Consider the following 7,500-nt stretch of genomic DNA (forward strand, 5'->3'; position numbering starts at 1 on the left):
AAACACTTGGGAGAGCTTCACAAGGAGAGAACTGAAGCTGGAGTCAGTGCATCAAGAGTCACCACGCTCAGACGCCTTCAGGAAAAGGGCTACCAAGCCACTTCTGAACCAGAGACAACGCCAGAAGCATCTTAACTGGGCTGTGGAGAAAAGAACTGGACTGTTGCTCAGTGGTCCAAAGTCCTCTTTTCAGATGAAAGTAAATTTTACATTTCATTTGGAAATCAAGGTCCCAGAGTCTGAAGGAAGAGTGGAGAGGCACAGAATCCATGTTGCTTGAAGTCCAGTGTGAAGTTTCCACAGTCAGTGATGATTTGGGCTGCCATGTCATCTGCTGGTGTTGGTCCACTGTGTTTTCTGAAGTCCACAGTCAACGCAGCCATCTACCAGTAAATTTTAGAGCACTTCATGCTTCTTTCTGCTGACAAGCTTTATGGAGATGCTGATTTCATTTTCCAGCAGGACTTGGCACCTGCCCACACTGCCAAAGGTACCAAAAGCTGGTTCAATGACCATAGTGTTACTGTGCTTGATTGGTCAGCAAACTCACCTGACCTGAACCCAATAGAGAATCTCAATGTCAAGAGGAAGATGAGAGACACCAGACCCAACAATGCAGATGAGCTGAAGGCCACTATCAGACCAACCTGGGCTCTCATAACACCTGAGCAGTGCCACAGACTGATCGACTCCATGCCACGCCGCATTGCTGCAGTAATTCAGGCAAAAGGAGCCCCAACTAAGTATTGAGTGCTGTAAATGCTCATACTTTTCATTTTCATACTTTTCAGTTGGCCAAGATTTCTAAAAATCCTTTCTTTGTATTGGTCTTAAGTAATATTCTAATATTTTGAGATACTGAATTTTAACTTTCATGAGCTGTAAGCTCTAATCATCAAAATGAAAAGAAATAAACATTTGAAATATATCAGTCTGTGTGTAATGAATGAATATAATATACAAGTTTCACATTTTGAATGGAATTAGTGAAATAAATCAACTTTTTGATGATATTCTAATTATATGACCAGCACCTGTATATAATTAAATACCATGATCTGCTACATGCACATTTATGCAGTACGTTCATGTGAACTGATATACAATACTATAATATAAATAGTGAATACTAATAAAAATAATATAAATTAAACCCTAACTCCTTTTCTTCATTAATTTCAATTTCAAACTTCATGTAGTTTTGAGGTGGCACAGTGACTTATGGGTAAATGTCAGAAGTCATATGACTATGTCAACTTGTTCTCTGCACTGTTTACTTTGTAGGGCACTTCTTACAATAAGTCTGAGAGTAGCACATATCAAGCGTATTTAAGTTAGGGGTGTGGCCTATAACAGGGGGCAGGCCTTTAGACCCTATGTTTTATTATTAAAATGAGGCTCTTGTCCTTAAATGTGAGATTTTGTGGAAAGAATCAAAAACTCATTATAATGACCTATAAAACTCTTCAGAGAGTGAAGTATGGTAATGGTCTCTTCAGATCTATGTCCTGCGCTGATTAGTGAAGTTTAACTGAGAGAAAATTGTGAATGAAAGACACGCATACTGCGTGAAGTAAAGGAGTTTTTGAAGATCTTTCATGAGCGTTTAACACCTATTTCTTTGTCCACGTGAGTGTAAGTGATTTCAGAAAGTTTTCATCATTTCAATCTGTATTCATGCTGGGAATCTGTGTGTCTGTCTGTCGTCATGCTGCAGAGCTGTCTCTGTGTGCGACAGACGGGAGTCAAATCTCTCCTCTATTTTTAGACGTGTTTAAATTCCATGCTTATTATTTCATGCATAAAGCTGTGATTTGAATTTCATTACAAACAAACGCACGTACAGTCACACACCTGAACACACTCGCACTTTATTTACATGACTTCAACATCTTCAAACCTTCAGCGTTATGACTGCAGCTCGTCTGATGTACGACACACACACGCTGTCTGAGAGTGTGTTTAGTTATTGAGTTACAGCTCTGGAAGTTAATGGTGTGCTTGAGTGAAATTCTGCTGGAAACAGGAAAAGCTCTGGAGACGCTGAATATATTACACTCTCAAAATAGAGCCTTAATAAGAACATAAACAACATTCACACTCACACACATGCTCTCTCACACACACACACACAGTGAGCTGCTGAACCCAAACTGAGACACGTTCCAGCTTCTTTCAGGGTTTACAGTGTGTGTGAGACAGGTGTCGTTCACTATACGGCTCAGGTTTGATGTTTCTCCCAGAACATCGTCATGAGCCTCAGAGACATTTGTCTTTTAAATCACCGTCTTATCCATCTGTCTGTAATGTTTTCTGTGTGTGTGAGTGTGTGTGTGTTTGAGCAATACTCGTTGTGTTGGTTTATCTGATGATGTAATCTTGCAGCTCATATCAGCAACAGAGAGACAGACGATCAGCTCAGTTCAATGCATGAGAACTACAATTCCCAAAATGCTCTTGGGGTCACAGTTCTCTGTGTGTGTGTGTGTGTGTGTGTATCTGGGTCAGGGTCTGTGTGTCATTACCGGTTGAACAGCGCACACTAGCGGTGCGTCTGTGAATCTCTCACACAGCCTCTTCATTCCCTCGTTTCATCTGCTCTTTCACACGCCCCACTCTTTAATTCATCTTTTTCCTCTTTTTATGTAGACCATTATTTCCATTTTTGGCCATATTTCCTCCAGCTGTCTCTCTCTCTCTGTCTGTCGTTCTGTGGTAGATTTATGAATATTGCTCTTTTCTCCTCCCCTGCTGTCTGCCCCACTTAAACACAGCGAGAGATCACCAAATTAATTCACTTACAATGAGCTTTGTGTGTGTGTGTGTGTGTGTGTGTGTGTGTGTGTGTACAAGAATAGTGGAGCTCTACTACATTTGCATGACCTAAAAATGCCCTTCTACCATTTTTATCCCATTCATCCATTAATACATAAAGACAGAAAGAACACAGGACAATATAACAACTAATAGACAGACAGACAGACAGATAGATAGACAGACAGATAGAAAAAAGAGGCAGATATACATAGAACAATTGATAGAATGATAGATAGAACAGAGAGACAGACAGATAATGCAGGTAGACAGATGAACACTGACAGTGTGAAATCTCTGCAGTGATTGAAGCTTTAGCGTATCAGCAGTCGTACTCGTCACATTGAGTCCCGTGAGATCGTCCCACACGCTCGCTGTCACCTGCTCTCAATTTCATCTCAAATAAACATCCAACAGACTCCAAACGCACTCACACTAAATATAGACACAGGGAGACGCAGCCATGAGCCAAACACACACACACACACCGCTGCTGCTGAAAACTCTGGAAATGTAGTTAAATTACAGAGACACCGAGTACCGTGTAAATGTATAACACGTCTCCTGTGAATAATGACTCTGTGTGGATGTCTGAATTAATACAGAACACGTTAATTAACCAAGAGCTTTTCAACAGTCAGGAACCATCACGGCAGGGACCAGACAGCCGTAGGACACTCAGACAGCTGTTTCTAAAGACAGACAGACAGGAAGGAAGAGAGAGAGAAAGACAGTTTGAAATGATTCCATGATGGAAACCATTTCCTGTTGGTTCATTTGTGCTCTGCTCATTTGAGAAACAGTGAGCTTCGCTCTCACAGCGCTCTGACAGAATGGTGTCAAACCTGCGTGTGTGTGTGTGTGTGTGTGTGCGCATGAAGGCAGGTACGCACACACACACACAGCAGGGGAACAGTTTGTGTGGCTGCAAGCTCAAACTCTTCAGCACAGAGCTGTTAATTAGCAGCAGGGCCAAAATTAGCACACAAAAGTGAAGCGTTTGAGGACAGGAATGATTCGCCATCAAAGAGTTCCTACTCAACACAGAGATCTGAAGAGAAAAAAAAAAAAAAACAGCCAGTGCTGAATTTTTGCAACCATTTGGTTGCTGTGAAACAAAATACCTTTAGCTCCATGTGTTGTGCTACTCAAAAAGTGAGTGGTTACAAAACTGAACCAGATACGAGGTGTATCTGGTCAAAGCATCTCTAAAAGATTTCTTCAAATGACACAGCACGTATTACACTTTTCTAAACTGCTTTACAAATAAAGAGCCTACCGATACAGTACTATGGTACAGTGATGTATCAGTTGGTAATATCAGGGATGCATATCACTGCATAACTGATAAAATAATGTCAAGGAAATGCATTCATCCCTACTACTATTTTAATGAATCATTCTCTTTTTAGAAGTCTGTATCACATAAAAACTAGAACTTCACCTGTCCTGGCCATCCACTGACCTTTGATTTGTCTGTCTGTCCCAGATGTCAAAAATGCCTGGTTTCGAATTTTCAAATAGATATCACGTTGTTTGTATGAATGCACAAACATCTGATCTTACAGTGGTAAATTGTGATGTGCCTCAAGGCTCGGTATTTGGTCCTTTCTTCTTTTTCTTGTTCATGCTCACTTTGGGTGATATCATTAGGGCTGCGTGAGATTAATTTTCATTGCCTCATTGTATTTTGAGAGGGGAAAAAAGTGTGACATTTGATATATACAAAAGTGAGATGAAAAACTACAACTAGAATATATTTATTCTATATTTATATTTAGAATATAAAAAGTATAGATGCAAGTGATCCAAACCTGTCTCTAGCCTGTTCTGACCCTTCGATCCACTGACCTTTGATACACCTGTCTGTCTGCCCAGATGTCAAATATGCCTGGTTTCAAATCCTAGATTTTAAATAGATACAACTCTGTTAAAATGAACAGACGTCTGATCTTACAGTGGTAAATTACGGTGTGCCACAAGGCTCAGTAATTTTCTCTTCTCTTTGTTCATGCTTGCTTTGGGTGATATCACTAGGCTGAATGGCATTAGATTTTATTGCCTCATATTTTGAGGAAAATAGTGTGAAATTTGATATATACAGAAGTGACATGAAAAACTACAATTAGAATATATTTACTAGAACTAGAATATAAAAGCTTCAAATGCAAGTGATCCACCCTGTCTCTCGCTGGTCCTGACCATCCACTGACCTTTGATACACCTGTCTGTCTGCCCAGATGTCAAATATGTGGTGTGCCACAAGGCTCGATAATAGGTCCTTTGCTGTTCTCCTTGTTCTTGCTTGCCTGGGTGATATCACTAGGCTGAATGGAATTGGTTTTCATTGCGTCATTGTATTTTGAGGGGAAAAAAAAGAAGAAGAAAAAAAATGTGGAATTTAACATACACAAAGTTGCCATTAAAACATTAGCTAAAATTTGATGTGTTTATAATAATTGATATACTTTATCATCCAATAATATACATATATTGTGCTCATACAGTTGCGCTCATACATTTGTATGTTATCTGTAAACATTGTCAATTTTGTGGATCTGTATGGAAAAATCAAATTTGTGAAAACTGAGAGTATTACACATCATATGATCAAGAAAATGAATACCATAGGCACAATTAATCAAAATTAATGGTGCAGTGGTGCACTCTAATTCATTTTTTATTAGTTCAGCATCAAGTGCAGTGCTATCAATACAATTCAGACTCTCACTCATGCATTAAGCTAGTTATCTGACTGAATTTTGCCTTTGTCTTTTCTTCAGCAGAATAATACAGTAGAGTCTCTTTCTTTCATCAAGTGAGACATGTTTATTTACTCAATTCAGAGTTTGAGGCCACTGACTTGACTCCAGGTGGAAGTGGAATGACTTTAGACAGGAGTCCGTTTGCATGGCGGATTTAACTCTAAATCACTAAACTCATTATGCACACTAATTAATGAGTTTTCTGAGGGGGCGGTGCTAAAGTCTTTGTTGGCCATGCTAATGAAAGGACTGTTTAGATCTCTGAATAACACAGAGGGGAGAAACTTTGATCTGAAGAGTAAACAGATCCGTCTGCATAATTAGCAGTGAATCTAAATAAAACGCTAAGCTCCGGGGACTCACACGAGAAAACTGAACGAGAGTGTAGAAAGGACTTTGTTTAATGCTGTTTTATCTCATCGTCCTTCAAGACTAATTTCTCAGGTCTGACAGTGTGTGGAGCTCCCAAATCTAATCAGTCAATCAATCAATCATCCAGTCAATCATCAGCTGTCATGTGGCTAGACAAACCACTGTAATGAAGCACACAGAGGCCTGATTACACCTGGTCACATGAGACAGATTGCTGTTTACACATCAGGCTAGCACAGTTAATATGATGTGAATAAAAATGAGACCCGAGGGTTGGACGTACAGTTGGGCAGCAAACTCAAGGGTTCATGAGATGTGGTTATTTGATGTGATGACGGAAATGGACCAGTTTTGATGAGAATATGTGCAAACAACAGAATGCCAGAAAATCAACATGCGCCAAGCCGAATGCAAGTAAAAAATGGCTTTAGCTCGTAAAACATAAAGCAATTACTCTCCAGTTTGCTGGTATTATTCTGAGGAACTGCAACATAATACATAGTTTAAAGGGATAGTTCAGCCAAAAATTAAAATTATGTCATTAATTACTCATCCTCATTTAGTTCCAAACCGGTAAGACCTTTGTTCAGATACTTCTGATGAAATCCGAGAACTTTCTGACCCTGCATAAGCAGCATGGAACTACCACGTTCAAGCCGCAGAAATTAGTGGTTCCACAGTAATTTTATTAGGCCATGAGAATGCTTTTTGAGAGCAAAGAAACCAAAAATAACAACTTTATTTAGCAATGTCTTCTGTTCTGTGTCAATCTCCACCACCATGCACAATCACAAAAGTACCACGCTGCATACGTGTGCATTCCTCTGCTTGTAAACAAGCCGCAGCAAATGCGTGTTCTGCGTCAGAAATGCCGGCTCTTGCGTCAGCAGCATCACACGCATCTGTCGTGGTACTCTTGAAAACGGGTGGTGATAATTTAATGACAGAATTTTCATTTTTGGGTGAACTATCCATTTCAATTGAACTGTCAGAATAGTTGTCTTATTGATGAAAATATCCGTCTACTAAAGAAAACACCTGGAACTTGCGATTGTGAAAAATTAAGTAAATGTGACTTATCTTAATTGTAAGATAAGTCACAATTACCTTCATTGTTTTTCATTCCATGGCAGAAACAGGCTATATCGACTTTAACGCCAGTGGATAATTTATCATCAGATGTAACAAATGTTTTTGTACCCCATTTACACCTGTGTTTCATGCTGAACACTTGTGATTGGACCACCACAAATCATGAACTCTAAACAGAAATAGAAATTCACTAGGGCCCACTAGGGAATGAACAGTTTGAATTCTAAAATGTAAGCCGTTTCTGTTGTTTTGCTCTTGTCTTCCAGGTGAGATTCTGAGGGGTTTTATTCTTTCATTCCTCTGGCCAGAGACAGCTCAGATGACGAGGGTTTCATGAACGGTAAGACCAAATGCACCTGTGTTTTACTGCACTTGAAACAATTTAAAATGCAAAAATAAATAAATGAATAATTGTAATTCAGTACTTTCTGATCTCTCCCGAGCCTCATTGGCTTAC

At 39.5% G+C, this 7,500-nt stretch overlaps 1 protein-coding gene across 40 annotated transcripts in view; it reads left to right on the forward strand.

Moving 5' to 3' along the window:
* Positions 1-7,500, forward strand: part of LOC131543457 (receptor-type tyrosine-protein phosphatase delta) — a 336,697-nt gene that overhangs the window by 88,638 nt on the left and 240,559 nt on the right. For all 40 annotated transcript variants that reach the window (XM_058780793.1, XM_058780808.1, XM_058780795.1 and 37 more), the window contains exon 4: positions 7,310-7,383. The gene's annotated coding sequence lies outside the window, so the exon portion shown is untranslated. The remainder of the gene's footprint in view (positions 1-7,309; positions 7,384-7,500) is intronic.

Source organism: Onychostoma macrolepis, chromosome 07 (assembly GCF_012432095.1).
Source record: "Onychostoma macrolepis isolate SWU-2019 chromosome 07, ASM1243209v1, whole genome shotgun sequence".
NCBI lineage: Eukaryota > Metazoa > Chordata > Actinopteri > Cypriniformes > Cyprinidae > Onychostoma > Onychostoma macrolepis.